At 46.0% G+C, this 21,290-nt stretch overlaps 1 long non-coding RNA gene across 1 annotated transcript in view; it reads right to left on the reverse strand.

Moving 5' to 3' along the window:
• The window catches only part of LOC114672362 (uncharacterized), a 66,622-nt gene that overhangs the window by 33,201 nt on the left and 12,131 nt on the right, over nucleotides 1-21,290 (reverse strand). The window contains exon 2 of the long non-coding RNA XR_013404162.1: nucleotides 17,657-17,780. This is a non-coding gene — a long non-coding RNA (uncharacterized LOC114672362). The remainder of the gene's footprint in view (nucleotides 1-17,656; nucleotides 17,781-21,290) is intronic.

Raw genomic sequence — 21,290 nt, forward strand, 5'->3', positions numbered from 1 at the left:
TGCATCAGTAGGGAGGGAACAGAGGGTTGGACCAGGGTTTGTGACTCTCCCTCACCCTCTAGTGGGGAAACAGACCCTTCCCTGCCTGGAGCAGATCACACCCATAACCACAACACAGGCACTGAGAGAAGTGTACATTTGGGTTTCAATCCTGGCTCTGGCTCTGCCTCTTTTCAGTGATCCTGGGCAAGCCACATCTCCAAACCTCGATTTTGTCATCTGAGAAATAAATACTATAGTATCCACCTTCAGTGTTGTGAACAGTTCATGAGATAACAAGCTATTCCATGTCCTTTGTGGAATGATGTGCAGTATGTATGAATTAGAAGCCAGGTGACAAAGGTGCCCAATGTCTCATGAAAGTGCCTCTTATTATCCTATTAGGCAGCGTGGTATAAGGGTCACAAGAGGAGCAGGAAGAAGAAGCAGTGGAGTTTAGAGAAGGGAGGGATGATTTACAGACGAGGGGAGGACTTGGAGGAGGTGACACGTGGGCAGGACCTTGAAGAAAGTGGGAGATTTGCAAAGGAGATAAATAACAGCCCATAGTAATTACCTACTGCTGTATAACGAACCACTTCAAAACTTAATGGCTGGCTGGGCATGGTGGCTCACATCTGTAATCCCAGCACTTTGTGGGGCCAAGGTGGGTGGATCACTTGAGCTCAAGAGTTTGAGACTAGCCTGGGAAACACGGTGAAATTCCCTTTGTACAAAAAGAGAAATACATACAAAAATTGGCCGGGCATGGTGGCTTGTGCCTGTAGTCTCAGATACTTAGAGGCCTAAGGTGAGAGGATTGTCTGAGCCCAAATGGGGGAGGTTGCAGTGACTCGAGATTGCACCACTGTACTCCAGCCTGGGCAACAGAATGAAATCCTGTCTCAAAAAAAACAACAACAATAACCACAGCTTGAAGAGCGTGAGGATTTATTACTTCTCACAATTCTATGGATTCTCTGGGTGGTTCCTCTTGGGTCTTGCAGCTGCATCCAGCCAAGGGGTCAGCTGGGGCTGAGACAGCTAGGGATGCTAGAGGGGCTGGGCCTCTCTTTGCACATGGACACTGGGCCCCTCTCTATACTGAGTGGTCTGTTAGCATTCACTGGTGGCTGATTCCAAAAAACGAGAGCCAAAGCTGCACGGACTCAAGTCCTAGGCTGCACACCTCACAAGCATCACTTCTGCTGCATTCTGTTGGTCAAAGCAAGTCACAACCCAGCAGATTCAGGGAATAAGGAATAGGATCCCCCTCTGGATGGGAGGAGTAGCAATGTCATATTACAAAAGGGTGTGGTCACATGCAGGGATTCTTACTGCCATGTTTGCAAACAATCCACCAAAAATTAAAAACTAGAAGCCTGAAGCACAACCACTGCCCACCCCAGGCACACACACCCTGGAATTCCCTGTGTGACCATGGCATCACCACTGTGTATCCCAAGGATCCCAGCTCAGCCCTGCATCTCTGCCCTATCTCCCTCTCGCTCTCCTGCATTGATCCCTCATGCAGAGCCACAGTGAGCTGTCTAAAACACAAAGCTGACTGCATCATTCCCTACTCAGCATCCTTCCACGACCCTCCATTGCTCCTAGGATAGGGTTTGGACCAGTCTGAATCCACAGGATCAGGATCCAGCAGGAACCAGAGGATAATTTGAGGAGGGTTTAAAAAGGAACCATTTTTTGAAGTGTGTGCACTGTTTCCACCCTGAGGCCTGGAAGGATGAATGGAAGCAGCAGTTCCTGAACCAGGAAGACTCCTGTGTGGGGGCCATTGTTGGTCAAGGGGCACGAGCAGGTCTGGTGACCCTGCAAGGGAGGAGCCAGGAGCAAGCATTCCCACCTCATTCTCCTTCCTCCATTCAGTCTGCTGCCAAGTTCCCCACTGCCTGAGCCCAACTAGAAGCTGGAGGGAAGGAGGGCCTGTGGCTGCAGTCCAGGCATGTAGGCCCCCTGGGAAAGGGAGAAAGGCAAAGACAGGCAGAGTTGATCTGGAGGGGTCAATGGAAGACGGAACACGTACACCTCCAAGCCCGAGCTTCTCAGCCTGCCATTTGCCACTCTCCAGCATCTGGCCCAGCCTGTCTATCCTCATCTCTCTTCCTCCCTTACTCCATGCTCCCATCACTCGGAACCATTTGCATTTCTTTGTGCCAGCTACAGTGTCTCACCTCTGAGCTTTTGCCCATGATGTCGGATGCCATGGAATGCCATCTCCTCCCCATTATCTCCACTTTGTCTGGATAATTCCTACTCATCCTCCAATACTGATTTTATCTGTGCAAAAAAGTCTTCCCCAGTGCCTCTGATTGCGAGGGGTTTCCTCTGGCTTCTCCAGACTTTCTGTTCCTCTGCCATAGCCCTTAGCACCCTGGGGAGGAGGTGTTGCTGTCCAGGTAAATGCTGCGCCAATGCCCTTGCCTCTAGTGCCCTCCCTCCAGCCTACCCACAAACAGGACCTGCATCCTGTCTCACAAATAAAACTTAGAACTCTCTAAGTGGTCTCCAGTGCCTCAGGATAATGCCTAAACTCCTCAGCCTGGCATTCAATACCTTTATCATCTGACCTCTAGACCCCACCAGCCTCACCTCTGGACCCTCTCCCCTTGCCACCAGTCACTCCCGCCCCCTTTGCTGCTCTCTCAGTATACTCTGCTCTTGCACTGGCTTATTTATGGGCACACCGTTCCCTTCCTCCTGGAACATTCTTTCTTCTTGGTCCGGTCAGCGTCACTCACTCCCAAAGATCGCCTCCTTTGTCAAACCTCATCCTACCCTTCAACCCTCAAACTCTGCCCTTTGCCCTGCATCAGCCCTCTTTTGCACTATCTTCGGGGATGAAAGGGTCATAGTTATTCATAGGTGAGTGGACTTCTCTGTCTCCCAGTGGACTGGGAGCCCCCTTAGGCCCTTATCCATGGTGCCTTCAGCCCCATTCGACCCAGCTCCACCACCAGCACAGGACCTCAGCATCCCCAGTGAGAGGGAGTTCGTTGAGTAAATGAATTCTCACATGTGTGCTTCCTCTCAATCCCACCCACATGAGGCCTGGGGCAGGGATCAGGGGAAGGAGACCCAGGCCTTGCCTCTGAGGTGATTAAATTAGTTGTCTATCACTGCATGACAGATCACTCCAAAGCTTAGCTGCTTTAAACAACAAATCCTCATCGACTCTTGGTTTCTGGGGGTCAAGTGTCTGGGAATGGCTTACTAGAGTGGTTCTGGCTTAGGGTTTCTCATGAGGTTGCAGCCAGGCTGGGACTGGGGCCAGAGCTGTGGTCTCTGAAGGCCTGAGTGGGACTGCAGCACCGGCTTCCAGGCCTACTTGTGTGGCTGTTGGCAGGAGGCTTCGTTGTTTGCTATGTGGGCCTCTCCACAGCACTGCCAATGACATGGATGGCTTCTCCCAGAGTGAGTGAGTCAAGAGAAAGAGAGAGGCCACACTGCCTTTTATGACCTGGTCTCTGAGTCTCACACTATCAATTCCACCTTACTCTCTTGGTTAGATGTGAGTCACTAAGTCCAGTCCACACTCCATACAAGGGTGTGAATATCTGGGGGTGGGATCCCTGGGTGCCAGCTTGGAGGCTGGCTGCTACAGTGATGGTGGATGAGCTTCAGAGGCTAGACTGTACCACACCGATGCTGTTTACTTCTGCACAAGGCAGATTGCCTTGGAGGACAAAGACTGAGCTAGCCATATAAAGGGGACCCAGAGGGGTGGGAGCAACAGCTTGAGCAAAAGCTGCAGGTAGGAAGGATGACTGTGACCCCCCCAGCCTGGGCTAGGATGGAGTACAAGGTGGCCATTAGACAGACGGGTGCCAGGATGGAAGATAGGGGCTGGGGGAGAGGCTTGGCCAGAGGGGAAAGGTCTCTCCTTCTTTCACAGCAACCTTGGAGGCTTCGTGTTGAAGACATCAATAGCACAAGATGCAAGGAGTATAGAGCCCTGATCTCAGAGGAGGGCTGCCCAAGGGAGCCATCCAAGCAGGAATATCCATGCTGGACTTTGTGTGTGCAAAAACATGCCCTTTTACTGGCTAAAGCCACTGAGATAGGAGTGTGTTTGTTATTGTAATTGGCCTCCCTGACTAATGTGTCAGGAGCTATCCATGTAAGGACTCAGTTATTAATTTATCACTTCCTAACAATTCTCAGGGGCCCTCAGAGCCTGCCTCAGAGGCCTCACCTTTATGTGGGGAAGGCAACCTCCTCCCCTCCATACATGCACAAATAAAGACAGCAGAGGATGGCAGGATGAGTCAGGCATGGTAGAGAAGGTCAGAGGCCCTCAAGTAATGGGGACAGTTGGAGTCTCCTCTGGAAATCAGCCTGCACTTTGACCTGGGGAGAAGTTCTCAGACATTATTTCCCAAGGGGACAAAGGGCCTGCTGAGGCACAGTCCCTCTGATACTGCTTTATGGTGACTTGGCCAGGGGTTGGCCAGCATAGCACAGCCAGCAGCCATGTGGCAGGCACAAGGCTGCAAGTGCAAGTCAGGTCCACTTGCTCAGTCTCAGCTCCCAAGGGGACTGTGCTTTGTGAGGGCTCAGAAGCAGGAAAGAGGGAGGAGGGCATCCAGATGGAAATTGTTGAGTAAGCAAAGGCAGAGGGGAGGGAAAGTGTGGGGCACACCTTAGCAATAGCTGCAGGTGTGATTCAGGGTGCAAGGGTGAGTTTCAAAGAAAAGGAGGTTAGAGGTAGGTCTGTTTTCAGAAAACTTTTATTGAGTCCTTGCTATGTGCCAAGTGCTGGGGACAGAGTGGCGACCAAGCTGGATCGGGTACCTGGCTTTCCCTTGTCTACTGACTAGTGGAAGCCAAATGTCCAGTCAAGGAGTCAGGAATTTCTCCCAAAGGTAGGGAGGAACCCTGGAAAGTCCTTGAGCTGATGTAGGTCAAGGGCCAGGCCACGTGGGCAAAAAATGCCTTAGGTTGAACTGGGCATTTGTCTTAATGACCTCACAGAAGGGCAGAGTCAGCACCCTGAGCCATTTACTGAGGACCTACTATGTGCTAGGCTCTGAATGGGATGCTCTACATATTTTATGTCAAAGACACCCACAGTAACCTCTTTATAATAGATGAAGTTCGTTTGTCAGAAAGGTTAAAGGACTTTCTGGAATCCTGGCCCCAAGATGTGGACTGCCTGCCCAGACAGCTATCACATGCTCCTCACATTCTGCCGGGTTCTGGCCTCAGACCCAGCAGATGGCACAATGGAAATGGCAGAGGCTGGAGAGCCAGCTGGGCTGCGTGACCCCGTGCAAGTCAGGTCCAGTTGCTGAGTCTCAGTTTCTTCACTTGTAAATGGTCTTTCCACAAATGGGTGTTCAATAAATGCCAGTTCTTCCTCCCTCTCCCCCTTTATAAATTCCGGGAAATGATTTTTGAAATACCTGTGAGTGTGTGTTCTATCATAAATGAGGTTCGGGCATTTCTTAGACTCTAGAGTCCCTTCAACCCCTGCTGGAAAACCAACCTGAGTGTTTCCTTTTTCAACAGTTGAACGGGTGCACATTCGGTCACATCTTTAGTGACAGGGTGAAGAGAAAATGATGGCAGGCAGCTCGTTTCTGGCAGCCCCTTTTAGCTTTTTTTTTTTTTTTTTTTTTGATACAGCGTCTTGCTCTGTTGCCCGGGCTGGAGTGCAGTGGGGCAATCTCGGACCACTGCAATTTTCACCTCCTGAGTTCAAGTGATTCTCCTGCCTCAGCCTCCCAAGTAGCTGGGATTTCAGGTGCATGCCATCACGCCCAGCTAATTTTTTGTATTTTTAGTAGAGATGGAGTTTCACCATGTTGGCCAGGCTGGTCTCGAACTCCTGACCTCAGGTGATCCACCTGCCTTGGCCTCCCAAAGTGCTGGGATTATAGGCTTGAGCCACTTTGCCCAGTGTCAGCCTCTTTTAAAGCAGACCTTAAAAGAACAAAAAACAGCCCCAAAATCCTGTCCCTATCAATAACATGTCAATGATTAAAGATCAAAAAAGCCCCTCCTCTAAAAAAAAAAATAGTAAAATTGTCAAAAGCCTGCATTTGGGGATGCCCTAGGTCAATGCTTCTTGAAATGCCTCTGGTAAAGGACCAGATTTTTGGTTTTTGCTTTTTTTCCCAATCCTTCATGGACCTATCCATTTTATAAGACACAATATAAGTTACTAGAAAGGTGAGAAAAGAAAACCAAGACATAGTATGACATTTTATTATTAGTTTCAACAGACATAAAATTACTGTGCCACATTGCTCTGAAGTTTCTGAACAGTTCCACTCCATTTCTGTAATTATTTTGTCAGGAACCAGTAACAAGCTGTTCATGGATGTGCGCTGGTCTCCAGACCACACTGGAGTAACACAGCACTGCCCTGGAACTCTTTGTTGTGACTAACTGCTGGCATTGTAAGGTTGTTGCAAGTTAAGAAACACAAAACTAACTGGTGAATTGCAAAGTGCTGTACACTAATTGGTTAGGGATGTCATCTTAGCCACTTTCACTCAGATAAGCTGAGAAGGCTGCTAGAAGGGCAGGGCTTGCCCAAAGTCACATAGCTGGTAAGTGGCAGATGCAGAACTGGCCTCCCAGTTCTCACCCAGTGCCCTTTCCACTCTGCCTTGGGCAGTGGATATGAGGACGTGTCCCCAGGTGCATTTTCAAGGAAGAACTCCATTCCCAGCTGCAGGAAGTCCCGTCTGCCCCTTCTGAGATCACCTCCACTGCAGAGAGCTGTCTCTGCAAGGGTATACAGCCCATGACTCAGCCAGCCAGGGTATAAAGGCCGGGCCATGTCAGCCCAGCTCAATACAACTCTGATGGACATTTCAGTTTGACTTCTCCCTCCATCCAAATTTGCTGCCTTCCCTTCCTTCTTGCGGTATTGACTCCAAAGGTTCTCTAATAAACATCCTGTAGGCTACACACCATCTCAGAATCCACTTCCTGGAGAATCCAATCTGTGACATCATGCGTATTTGAAGAGGTAAATCCCAGTACGAGGCAGGGAGAGGTTAACTAATTTGTCTGCAGTCACACCATTTTTAAGTAGAGGAGCGAGGATTTGAATTCAGATCTGACTGCAAAGGCTGTATTTTTGTCTAATAAAGTGTGACCTGACTACCAGCTTGGGAAACGAAAGAAAGGATCAGAAAAGTTGGATTTAATCTGTAATATTAAAAATAACTCTTATTTATTCAAAATGGCACAGCCATTTTAGAAGACAGTTTGGCAGATTCTCATAAAGTTAAACACAGGCTTACTATACAACTCAGCAATTGTGCTCTTAGGTATTTACCCTACTGATTGGAAAACAAGTCTATATGAAAACCTGCACATGAATGTTTATGGCCACTTTATTCATAATCACCAAAAGCTGGAAGCAACCAAGATGTTCTTCAATAGGTGACTGGATTTTTAAAAAACCTGTGGTTCAATCCATACAATGGAATCCTATTCAGAAATACAGATAACTGAGCTGTAAATTCACACGATAGCATGGATGAATCTTAAGTGCATTTTGCTAAGTGAAAGAAGCCAGACCAAAAAGGCTACATACTGTATGATTTCACTCCTATGACATTCTGGAAAAGGATAACATATAGGGACAAAAAACAGATCAGCTGTAGGGAGCTATGGCTGAGGAAGCACTGGGAACCTTCTAGGATGGTAGAACAAATTCCTATGGTATTATAGTGCTGTCTACTTGATACTATGCATTTGTTAAAAACCACAAGGTAGGCCAGGAGCGGTGGCTCATGCCTGTAATCCCAGCACTTTGGGAGGCCAAGGCAGGTAGATCACCTGAGGTCAGGAGTTTGAGACTAGCCTGGCCAACATGGTGAAACCTTGTCTCTACTAAAAACACAAAAATTAGCCAGGCAAGATGGCAGGCACCTATAATCCTAGCTACTCGGTAGACTGAAGCAGGAGAATCACTTGAACCCAGGAAATGGAGGTTGCAGTGAGCCAAGATGATGCTACTGCACTCCAGCCTGGGTGACAAGAGTGAAACTCTATCTAAAAAAAAAAAACAAAAAAAACTAAACGAAAAAAAACCACGAGGTAAACTTTAAACTTTAATGTATAGAAATTAAACTTTTGCCGGGCGCAGTGGCTCAAGCCTATAATCCCAGCACTTTGGGAGGCTGAGACGGGCGGATCACGAGGTCAGGAGATCAAGACCATCCTGGCTAACACGGTGAAACCCCGTCTCTACTAAAAAATACAAAAAATTAGCCGGGCGAGGTGGCGGGTGCCTGTAGTCCCAGCTACTTGGGAGGCGGAGGCAGGAGAATGGTGTAAACCCAGGAGGCGGAGCTTGCAGTGAGTTTAGATCTGGCCACTGCACTCCAGCTTGGGCGACAGAGCGAGACTCCATCTCAAAAAAAAAAAAAAAAAAAAAAGAAATTAAACTTTTAGAATCACCCAAAAAGTTAAGGTACCCTAGGGTAGAATGCAGACTGAGATGATGAAAAAATCTCAACTATCTTATAAATGTGTGAGAAAACTTCACTGAAGGGAGTGAGAGAACAAAGGGCTGACCTAAGTAACTTTGGGAAAGAATATTTTGACTGGAAACGGCAAGACTGATGTAAAAATACAATGTCCATAAACACTGCACCATAGTTGGTAAAGCTGAATTTCTCATGGGGGTGCAGGATAACAAGTCTGAAACTACCATATATGTGTTGCAATTGAACACATAAGTAAATAGATGACAAGGGCCAGTTTTCTCACTACTGGAGAAGGTGAATGACTAGAATGATCCATGTGGTAAGGGATTAGAGGGAGACATCAGTATGAACTCATGTTTAGTTTAATACAGACACAGCTGGATAGATACAATTATAAATAGGTGTGTATACATGGGAAATATATGTCTCCTAGCTCTGTCTTCTGAGAGGGACTAGAAACAATGGCACCCCAGTAGCAACTAGCACACCAAGAGCTCAGATCTTGGTTTCTAATACCTTTCTCTAAAAAAAGAATTCCTGGCCGGACACGGTGGCTCATGCCTGTAATCCCAGCACTTTGGGAGGCTGAGGCGGGAGAATCATGAGGTCAGGAGTTCGAGACCAGCCTGGCTAACATGGTGAAACCCTGTCTCTACTAAAAATACAAAAATTAGCCAGGTGTGGTGGCGGGCACCTGTAATCCTAGCTACTCAGGAGGCTGAGGTGGGAGAATTGCTTGAATCCAGGAGGCGGAGGTTGTAGAGAGCCAAGATCGCGCCACTGCCTTCCTGCCTGGGAGACAAGAGCAAAACTCCATCTCAAGATAAATAAATAAATAAAATAAGTAAAAAATAAATATAAATATAAAAAGAATTCCTGAGACACTTAAAGCAATGCCTGATTCTAGGACTGGAGCAGGGAACATGCAAGATGAGCCTGAAAAACCTTGTAGTGCCAGAAAGTAAAGAAGTGCTTTAAAAAAATGATGAGGATATCTCAAAAGGACACAGGGGCCAAACTGAACAAGCTCCCAATGTCCACAGCTGCAACAATTCAAACAATAAAACAAACAACATAGTACTGGGATTATAATCCAAAGTGTAAAATAAATATTCATGAGTACATACTGATATAAATGATTGAATAATAAATAAATGGGAGAGAAGAGACAAATCTCCCTAAGAGAAGAATCCCAAATAACTTCTGTAGATATTCCCCCTGAGATGAAGCTCAGCCCTCTCCCAGTTGAACTGGGATGTGCTTAGAGACTTGCTTCCAAGGGTAGCATACGGAAAGAGCTGGGTGTGCAGAGAGGGACAGGGAGTAACTTTGTGGTGAAAACACCTAGAAAACATGACTTAACACCAGTGATAAGTCATGTTGATAGTAAGTACACTTGATGTGTTGTGATGAGAATGGCACGTCACTCCTGTGGCCTTCCTCTCCAAACCCCATAACCCCAGTCTAATCAGGAAAAAAACGTCAGATAAATCCATATTGAGGAACAGTCCACAGAACACCTGACCTGTACTTCTCAAAACTAAACGTCATCAAATACAAGGAAAATCTGAGAAACTGTCACAGACCAGAGGAGGCTAAGAAGACATGATATCTAAATGAAATATGCTATCCTAGATGGGATCCTCAAATAGACAGAAGTCACTAGGAAAAACCAGTAAAATTGGAATAAAATAAGGAGTTTGATAGTAATGTGCCAATCTTGCCTTTTTAGTTGTGACAAATGCGCAATAGTTCTGTAAAATGTTACAAAGGGTAACATTTAGGGTGAAGGGTGTATAGGAATTCTCTTTACTATCTGGGCATCTTTTCTGTAAGTCTGAAACTATTCTAAATTTTTTTTTTTTTTTTTTTTTTTTTTGAGACGGAGTTTCACTCCGTCGCCCAGGCTGGAGTGCAGTGGCTGGATCTCAGCTCACTGCAAGCTCCGCCTGCTGGGTTTAGCCCATTCTCCTGCCTCAGCCTCCCGAGTAGCTGGGACCACAGGCGCCCGCCACCTTGCCCGGCTAGTTTTTTGTATTTTTTAGTAGAGACGGGGTTTCACCGTGTTAGCCAGGATGGTCTCAATCTCCTGACCTCGTGATCCGCCCATCTCGGCCTCCCAAAGTGCTGGGATTACAGGCTTGAGCCACTGCGCCCGGCCTTTACAATTAAAAGTATATTTACATTGAGAAAAATTGCTGTGAGATATCATATTAGGTTTCTGCAGCTGTTATAGCAAATCACCACAAACTTGGTCAGTTAAAACAACAGAAATGTATCCTCTTACAGTTCTGGAGGCAAGGAGTCTGAGATCAGTGGCAATGGTGTCAGTTTGACAAGGTGCCAGCAGGGCCACTTCCCTCCAGAGGCTCTAGGGGAGAATCTGTTTCCTTAACTTGTCCAGCTTCTAGAGCTACTTTCCTTGGCTCAAGGGCCCTTCCTCCATCTCCACAGGTAGCAGCATCTTCAAATCTTTCTCTCAACTTCCATCATCACATCATCTTCTGCCCTCTGTGTCTTGTAGAATCTCTCTCTGCTTCCCTCTTATGAACATGTAATGGCATTCAGAGCCTGTCCATATCACCCAGGGTAAGCTCCTATCTCGAGACCCTCAACATAATCACATCTGCAGAGCTCCCTCAACCTTTTTTTTGCCATGTAAGCTAACATCCACAGGTTCTAGAGACTAGGATGTAGATATCCTTTGGGGGGGCCATTTTTCAGCCTACCACAGATGCTCAGCAAGTTCTTCATTCTCTCTGAGACTCAGGTACCTCATCTGGAAGTGATATAGGCAAATGTGAAGTAAATTAGGAGGGCTGATCTGCCACTGGACTGGTAGAAGGGGAAGGCAGGAGCCTGAAGAGCCCCTTGTCTTGGGCAAATGAGACCTGACACTACTCCTCTCTTCCCCATGTGTTCCTCCCCTCCACACTGGCCATGTCCTCATGGTAGTATAAGCAAAGAAATCTGGGACTCAGGATCCTAAGTCCTGAGTTCAAGTCCCAGTCCTGTCAGCAACTTGCAGCATGTCCTCGGGTAAGTCGCTTTCTATATCCGGAGTATACAGTGATTCTACAAAACATATATATGTTAATTCTGCCCTGGGAAAAGGGCTGGAGAGGGACTACTGAGATCTGTCTTGCCCTGAGAAGTCATAATTATGGGATGTTTATATTCCTGGCATCTTCCCTTTGACTAAAGGATCTGGGTCCCTCCTAGTAACTAGAGCCCAGTGGAAGCAGCAATGCCTAGTAATGATAGTAATGGCAGTAATGGTAAAGGTTTAGGCACTGTGGCTTGTGGGAGGGTGAAGAGGGGAGGGAAGAGCCTCCTGTTTCTTACTCGCTTCTGCCAAGGCCCCATTAGTCTAGACTAGGGGTGAGCAAGCTACAACATCTGTTTGAATGACTGTGGGCTAAGAATGGTGTCAGTTTGACAAGGTGCCAGTAGGACCACTTCCCTCCAGAGGCTCTAGGGAAGAATCTTTACAGATGAACATTTGAAATCAATGTAATGATAGGAAACACTAACTTTGAGCCCTAGTGAACTGAAATGTCATCTTCCAAAAAAGAATTTCGTTATTCTTATTAGAAGACGTATGTTACAAAAAAATTATACTCAATTATTTACTTTGGGTTTACAGTTAAAATTTTGTAGCCTATGTACCCTAGAACTTAAAGTATAATAATAAAAAAAAAATTTGTAACCAGGTGTGATGTCATGCACCTTAGTCCCAGCTATTCTGGAGGCTGAGGCAGGAGGATCGCTCGAGCCCAGGAGTTCTGGGCTGTAGTGTGCTATGCCAATTGTGTGTTCACACTCAGTTCAGCATCAATATGGTGACTTCCTGGGAGCAAGGGACCACTAGGTTGCCTAAGGAGGGGTAAACCAGCCCAGGTCAGAAATGGAACAGGTCAAAACTCCTGTGCTGATTAGTAGTGGGATCACACCTGTGAATAGCCACTGCACTCCAGCCTGGGCAACTTCATGAGATCCTATTGCTTTAAAAAAAAAAAAACAGGCAGCGCATGGTGGCTCATGCCTGTAATCCTAGCACTTTGGGAGGCCTAGGCGGGCAGACTGACCGATCTCAGGAGTTAAAGACCAGCCTGGACAACAGGGTGAAACCCCACCTCTACTAAAATTCAAAAAAAATTAGCTGGGCGTGGCAGTGGCCGCCCGTAGTCCCAGCTACTTGGGACACTGAGGCAGGAGAATTGCTGGAACCCAGGAGGCGGAGGTTGCAGTGAGCCGAGATTACGCCACTGCACTCCAGCCCAGGCAACAGAGTGAGACTCCATCTCTAACAACAACAACAACAACAACAACAACAACAAATATATTGTAGAAACACATTTCATCGCTTGTTATATGAATACCTGCATAATATCCTGGACTTTGCCTTTTGGCCTGCAAGCCTCTATCAGCCCCCAGTTAATGAGTTGTCCTATCTTCCACCTCAAATCTATCTTAAGCCATCCACTTTCCACTTTGCAGCCAGAAGGATCTTTCCAGTGTAAGTCTGACCATACCATTCCCCTGATTCAAACTTCCCAGTGGTCTATCTGTCCAGCTCCTTGGCTGGCATACAGCCCTCGCAGTCTGGTTTCTGTCTTCCTTCCCAGCCACTCTCTACCCAGTCATGTTGAACTTCCAGTTCTCTAGGGCACCTTGCTTCTCCCAGGACCAGCATTTTACACAAGCTGTTCCCTCTGCCTAAGATGCTGTTTACTACCCAAATTCAATTCCGTCTTGGTCTTTTAAGTCATTTTAGACATTAACTCCACCAGAAAGCCATGCCTGATCCAACCTCCCTCCAGGCTGTGAGGTGCCTCCTCTGGGTTTCCACAGTTCCCTGCTTCCTTCCAGCTTAGCATTGATCACACTTCTGTTTTTTGGTGGTGGTTTTTTTTTTGTTGTTGTTTTTTGTTTTTGTTTTTGTTTTAGATAGAGTTTCACTCTTGCTGCCCAGGCTGGAATGCAATGGCGTGATCTTGGCTCACCGCAACCTCTGCCTCCCGGGTTCGAGGGATTCTTCTGCCTTAGCCTCCTGAGTAGCTAGGATTACAGGCATGCGCCACCACACCCAGCTAATTTTTGTATTTTTAGTAGAGACTGGGTTTCTCCATGTTGGTCAGGCTGGTCTCAAACTCCCGACCCCAGGTGATCCATCCACCTTGGCCTCCAGAAGTGCTGGATTACAGGCATGAGCCACCGCACCTGACCTTGATCACACTTTTAAAATGTCTATGGCCTCCACCAGACTGGGAGCCCCTCAGAGCCAAGGTTGGTCGGTTTATGCACTGATGTCCCCACTTCCCAGTGGCAAGGCTCCTGCTAGCTCCTACACTTTGGGGGAGGGAGCAGGAGCTGGGTGTCAGGAGGCCCAGTTCATTTCCTTTCCTGGACTGCAGTCTCTCATCTGTATGATGAAGACTGAAGGCCCCCGGCTGATCCTCTAAGGACTGGGAGTGAAAATTTGGGGGTAGGGACAGTAGTTGAGCTCCCAGACACCCTTATCAGTCCTCTATAGGCAACCCCAGATAGACATGAGACTGGGCTCTGCAACAGGCGTGATTTGGGCCATTCCAACCAAAGGTCAGTCCTCAGTAGCCAGCTGCAACTGGCCTGGCCCTGGACCCTGCCTGCCCATCCCCCTACCCTTTCCTCCCCTGAGACCCAGGAATAAAAAGGATCTTGGCTGTCCATACTTCTGGCGTGGGCTCAGGAACATGTATGCAGACGTGTGTATGTCTATGGCTATGCTTCTGCAAGAACATCTATATGTGTGTATGGGCTTGTGTGAAAGCATGTACACACCTGTGCATGAGTCCGTGGGTGCATGTCTCTGCACCAGTGTGTGTGCTCCACAAGCATAGTCAAGCAAGTATGCCCCTGTGCCCCCATGTGTCTGAGTGTGCATGGCTATGGGTGTGACTCTGTGCATGTTTATCGGCAGGCATTGAGAGGAGACAGGAGAGTCAGCCCTCTTCAGCCCTGCCAAACGATGACATCTGATTCTTTGGGATTCCCCTGACCCTGTTCCCTGCCCTCATACTCCAATGCTCTCACTTGAGTGACCAGCTTCTGGCATCCAGTCTAGAGGGACTCTCCCCTCTTCGCTCATCAATTCAGTGCTTTGCAGGGAGATCTAGAATCCTGAAATAACCAGGATGAATCTAAGGGTGGTGAAGTGGACACTGGAATGCTCCACAAAGTTCCCTTTTACCATTCTGTGTACACCATTCTATTGGCTTTTCTTGCTAACCACCTAACTATGCAACTCTCCTGGCTTGCCTGGTACTACTGAAGACACTTTTTCCCATGTGCAGAGAGGATGTTAAATGTCTGGGAGTTACATTACCCCATTCTCCCCTCAGGTGACCCTCAGACTAAATGGCGAAAGGCACCTGCCTTGCTTTCTATTGGAACAAACTCTGGAGCAAAAGCCACCCCCGGAGCTCCCCTGAGGGATCAGGCTGAGATTGCACTGAACTTGAGTCACAAGTTTGCTTAGCTTTTCCCCTCCCCTGCCCTGCTTCCCCAACTCCCTCTTTAGATTCTCCCACAGGCATTTCCTTCACAAACCAGTAATCTCAAGGTCGGCTTCCAGGGAACCAACTTAAGACAGAGAGGATGAGCCTAGAAACCATGAACCCAGACTATCTTCCTGCACCACCAATGTACAAAGAGGACACTGAGGCTCAGAAAGGGGGTGTCTATCTACAGAGGCCCCCTCTTTGCATGCTATACTTGCCCCCTTCATCTCCATCACCCACCTTACCACCACCTCCCCTGCAGGCCCCAGGTCCTCTCTGCAATGCCCTCAATATCCTTGGGTTAGAAAAGTTTCTTGAGCCTGCTTGGATCTCCCAATCCTGGGGGTGCCCCCTTATCTCTCCTTGGAGAGTGAAGCACTCAGGATTGAAAAACAAAACAAAAACAAAACAAAACAAAACAAAAAACAGAGAGAAATAGAGTTCTGAAGATGGGGATCAGCAAGGCAAGCATTCCTCTGCCAATGCCCCCTCACTGTCTCCAAGGGGGGACAACTAGGAGGTGAATGGTGTTCGGGTGGTAAGATCTTACTTCTCATTCTCAGATGAGGCCATGTATGGTAGAAAAGGTACTGTTCTGGAAATTGAGAGACCTCGATCCCAACTTCAACTCTCTTATCACCTGACTGAATAACTTTAAAGAAGCCCAACTTCAACTCTCTCCTCACCTGACTAAATAACTTTAAAGAAGTCAACCCTTCAGAGTTGAAACTTCAAGAGTTTCAAGAGTCAAAACATCTGAGTCAATGCTCTGAAGAACTCCATTTCCCCATCTGTGGAACGGCAGCAGTGGAACACAGAGAAGCGAGGCATTTCAGAGACGAGATTCCAGCCTCAAATTCACTTCCTAGGCACATGGCAATCTCTTCGAATACACAAATCAGTTACTAGCCCCGTCTGTGCCTTAGTTTCTTTATTTGTCAATGGAGATGATCGCAGGACTGACCTCATGGGTTGTTCTGAGGATTAAATGGGATACTTCATGTAGAGCCCTTTGCAGGTCCTCAGCACACAGCAAGCTTTGGATAGCTGGTGGCCATTTTTGCCCTTGTTACGTATCATTCCAGAGTTTTATAACTGGTTTGGTCCTGTGGCCTCACCAACTTGACACAACTCCTATGCTCTGTAAAAGTCAAAGGACATTGCCCAGAGGAGACAAGGTCTGGTGGAAGGGGAGTTTAAAGGGCTTCCATTCTCCCAGTCCCACCTGCCCTGCCTCTAATGCCTTTCCTGGCTTCAGAAAGAAGAAACAGATTCCCCAGGGGCTCCGGGCACACAGCTGGGCACCCAGGTGAGCTAATCTGGGTGGAATGAGTGTGTATCCTTTCAGGTCTGCTGAATAGCACAGCCAAATCCTATTTCCTTTCCATCTAGTGAAGTGGATAGAAATAATGCAGGCATAACCTTTCCCTACTTTCCCTGCCAGCATTCATTCAGAAAGGATTTTGTTGTTGTTACTGATGTTGCTGTTTTTGTTTTATTGTGATTCTTCAGGTTACAATATGTATTTATTTTGAAGTATTTCTTTAAAATTTTTGAAATTATGGTGAAATATAAGGAGCATAAAATTTACCACTGGAACCATTTTTAAGTGTACAGTTCAATGGTGTTAAGCACATTCACATTGTTGGGTAACCATCACCAACATCCATTTCCAGAACGCTCTTCATCTTGTAAAAGCAAAACTCCATTAAACAATAACTCCCCACCCTCTCCAACCCCCTTGTCTTTGCTTTTTTGTTGTTGATCTGTGCAAGAAATGGGTTTTGTAGTGTCATCTCTTTAATAAATATTCACCAATGGTTTCTTGACCTGGCACTGTACTAGGCCTGGAATGCAGGGGGAGCTTGAGGCTTATCACCAGCTCTGAAGGCTTAGGATTCAGTAAGACCGAAAAAATGGAGGAAATTTTTTTTTTCATGTATTCATTCAACAAAATGTTCCTGACCCTATCAGGCCCATGGGACCAGGAAACAGCAATGGAAGATATACCCTCTCCCCACCCTGAAGGTACTCATGTCCAATGCCAGAGTAAAGGAGCTGGTGTGACCAGTGGTTATCTGGGCTTCACCTCCCCATGCCTCTCTGCTTAGCCAAATCCTACCCCCACACTAGCAGAGGAAAGCACAAACTGCTATGGAAATGCAGGGGTGCAAACAACCCATTGCATACCCATAGGTGTGCAGGAAGGCTGAGGGTGGAGAAGAGCTGAGAAAGGATTGATCAAAATTAAAAACTTGTATGTTTGAAAGGACACTATTGAGAAATGTTAAAGATAACCCACAGAATGGGATAAAATATTTGTAAAGCATATATCTGATAAGGAACTGGTATCTACAATACATTAAGAAATCTTGCAACTCAAAAATAAAAAGACAACTTTATTAAAAATGGACAAAGGATCTGAATAGACTCTTCTCCAAAGAAGATACATAAATGCCCAATAAACATATGAAAAAAAAATGCTAAACATTGGCCAGGCACAGTGGCTCACATCTGTAATCCCAGTACTCTGGGAGACTGAGGTAGTAAGATCATATGAGGCCAGGAGTTTGAGACCACCCTGAGCAACAAAGTGAGACCCCCATCCCTACACACACACAAAAAAAGAAGAAAAATTAGCCCAGGGATTGTAGCACATACCTGTAGTCCCAGCTACCCAGGAGGCTGAGGTGGGAGGATCACTTGAGCCCAGGAAGTCAAGGCTGCAGTGAGCCATGATTGTCGCACTGTACCCCAGCCTGGATGACAAAGTGAGACCCTGTCTCTGAAAAAAAAAAAAAAAATTGCCCAATGTCCTTAAGTCATCAGAGAAATATGAATCAAAACTACAGTGAGACACCACTTCATACCCACTAGAATGGCTAGAATAAAAAAGTCAGGTAATAACAAGTGTTGTTGAGGATGTCGAGAAATTAGAACCCTCAAACACTACTGGTGGGAATGTAAAATGGTGCAGGCAATTTGAAAACCAGTCTGGAAGTTCTTCAAAAATTTAAGCATGTGGCTGGACGCAGCGGCTCACGCCTATAACCCCAGCTCTTTGGGAGGCCGAGGTGGGCTGACCATGAGGTCAGGAGATCAAGACCATCCCGGCTAACACAGTGAAACCCCATATCTACTAAAAATACAGAAAATTAGCCGGGCGTGGTGGTGGATGCTTGTAGTCCCAGCTACTTGGGAGGCTGAGGCAGGAGAATGGTGTGAACCCAGGAGGCAGAGCTTGCAGTGAGTTGAGATCATGCCACTGCACTCCAGCCTGAGCAACAGAGTGAGACTCCGTCTCAAAAAATAAAAAACAATTAAGCATGAAATTACCATTGGATTCAGCAATTTCACCCCTAGGTTTATCCCCAGAGAAATGAAAACATATTCACACAAAAATTTGTACACACATGTTCATAGCAGCATTATTCATAAAAGTGAAAAGGAGGAAACCACCTATATGTCCATCAACTGATGAACAGATAAACAAAAGATTTGTTTTGGTTAAGTTGGTGTGAAAGTCATTGAAGTTTTTGTCAATAGTATCTCTACAATGGACTATTATTTGATCGTGAAAAGTAATGAAGTACTGATACAGGGTACAACAAGGATGAACCTTGAAAACATGCTAAGAGAGAAATCAGAAAGAAAAGATCACATTTCACGATTCAGTTTAACCATTTCAAAGTGTACAATTCAATGGCATTAATTACATTTACAATGCTGCACAAATACTATCTAGTTCCAGAATTTTTTAAATCCCCGCAACCATAAACCTCATACCTATTCTCCCTTCCCTCCAGGCCTTGGCAACTACAGAGTTTTTGGTGTGTTTTTGTTTTGCTTTTTTGAGATGGTGAAATGTTCTAAAATTGATTGTGGTGACGCTTGCACAACTCTGTAAACATACTAAAATCCATTGAATTGTACACTTTAAATTGGTAAATTGTGTGGTATAAGCATCAAATCTCAATAAAGTTGTTACAAAAAAAGAAAAAGAAATAAATAAACATAGAGAAGAATCCTCTGACATCCCAGTCTTTCCCCTCAGCACAAGTTAGCAGTGGTCAACCACTAGAAAAATTTGCAAACACGGCAACATCAAAACCCAAACCTAGCTCGCCACCACATGCCTCTTTTTCTCTTAGAAATATACATGATATTTGAAATTCCATCAAAAAACAGGTGATACACACACAAAAATATCCATTATCAAGAAATAAAACATGCAGAAGAACCAGACTGAAAGAGAAGTGAAACCATAAGATGTTGGGGCCTGTAATCCCAGGACTTTGGGAGGCCGAGGTGGGTAGATCACCTGAGGTCAGAAGTTCGAGACCAGCCTGACCAACATGGTGAAACTGCGACACTACTAAAAATACAAAATTAGCCAGGCGTGGTGGTGCATGCATGTAATACCAGCACTTGGGAGGCTGAGGCAGAATAGCTTGAACCCAGGAGGTGGAGGTTGCAGTGAGCCAAGATTGCGCCATTGCACTCCAGCTCGGGCAACAAGAGCAAAACTCCGTCTCAAAAAAAAAAAAAAAAAATGTTAGACGTGTAAGACAGAGGTTTTAAAATAACTATGATTAATAAGTGAAAGGATCCAATGGAAAAGACAGACAACCTGAATGAACAGATGGGGAATTTTAGTAGAGAGGTGAAAACTGTATTTTTAAAAAAGAGTCAAATGAAGTGCTAGAAATAAAAAACAACATATCAAAGATCAAGTAGTCCTTCGATGTGCTCAGCAACACAGAGATAAAAAAGTATGTGTATTGGACACAGAGAGGGGAACAACACACACCAGAGCCTGTTAGAGGGTGGGAGATGAGTGGAAGGAAGTTAGGGGACGGGGAGGGAAGTTAGAGGACAGGTCAATAGGTGCAGCAAACCACCATGGCACACATGTACCTATGTAACAAACCTGTATATTCTGCACATGTATCCTGTTTTTGTTTTGTTTTGTTTTCTAGAAAAAAATTTTTTTAAAAAAGCAAAACAAAAAGAGTATGTATGGGTTGGAGGGACGTGGCAGGAAATAGAGCATCTAAGACCTGCAGAACAATATCAGTCTAAATATGTGTGTAATTGGAGTTCTAGAAGGAAAAAGAGAGAAGAAAAGAGAGAAAGTTCAAAGAGACAATGGCCGAGAATTTTCCAAATTTAATAAAAGACAACAAATCACAGATCCAAGAATTCCAGAGAGCCCCAAGCAGGATAAATACAAAATATATACCCACCTAGATACAAAAAACACCAAACAACAAAATCAAAAGTAAATATTAAAGATAACCAGAGAAAAAATGAAATATTACATACAAAAGAACAAAGATAATATTTACTGCAGATTCTTGTCAAGAGTTTTTGCAAGGCAGAACACAATGGAGTGACATCTTCACTAAAGGGAAAAAGCTGTCATCTCAGATTTCTACTCCCAGGGAAAATGTCATTCCAAAATGAAGTTAAAATAAAGACTTTTTTTTTTTTTTTTTTTTTGAGACGGAGTCTGGCTCTCTCACCCAGGCTGGAGTGCAGTGGCCGGATCTCAGCTCACTGCAAGCTCCGCCTCCCGGGTTCACGCCATTCTCCTGCCTCAGCCTCCCGAGTGGCTGGGACTACAGGCGCCCGCCACCTCGCCCGGCTAGTTTTTTGTATTTTTTAGTAGAGACGGGGTTTCACCGTGTTAACCAGGATGGTCTCGATCTCCCGACCTCGTGATCCGCCCGTCTCGGCCTCCCAAAGTGCTGGGATTACAGGCTTGAGCCACCGCGCCCGGCCAAAATAAAGACTTTTAAGACAAAGGCTAAGAGAATTAATTGCCAGCAGACTCGTACAACCAGAAGTGTTAAAGGAAATTCTTTAGGTATAATACCAGATGGAAAATCAGATTTACGCAAAGAGATAAAGAGTGCTGGGAATTGTAAAAGAAAACAAAGGTCAGGCATGGTGGTTCATGCCTGTAATCCTAGCAAGTTCGGAGGAGGCGGAGGCTGGTGGATCCCCTGAGGTCAGGAGTTTGAGACAAGCCTGGCCAACAGGGAGAAACCCCTTCTCTACTAAAAATACAAAAAAATTAGCTGGGTGTGGTGGAACATGCCTGTAATCCCAGCTACTTGGGAGGCTGAGGCAGGAGAACTGTTTGAACCCGGGAGGCAGAGGTGGCAGGGAGCCAAGATTGCGCCACTGCACTCCAGCATAGGCGACAGAGCGAGACTCCCTCCAAAAAATAAATAAATAAATAAATAATAAAAATAAAAATAATAAAAAAGGATTGGAATCAATAATCTAA

The sequence above is a fragment of the Macaca mulatta genome, chromosome 14, assembly GCF_049350105.2.
Source record: "Macaca mulatta isolate MMU2019108-1 chromosome 14, T2T-MMU8v2.0, whole genome shotgun sequence".
Classification (NCBI taxonomy): domain Eukaryota; kingdom Metazoa; phylum Chordata; class Mammalia; order Primates; family Cercopithecidae; genus Macaca; species Macaca mulatta.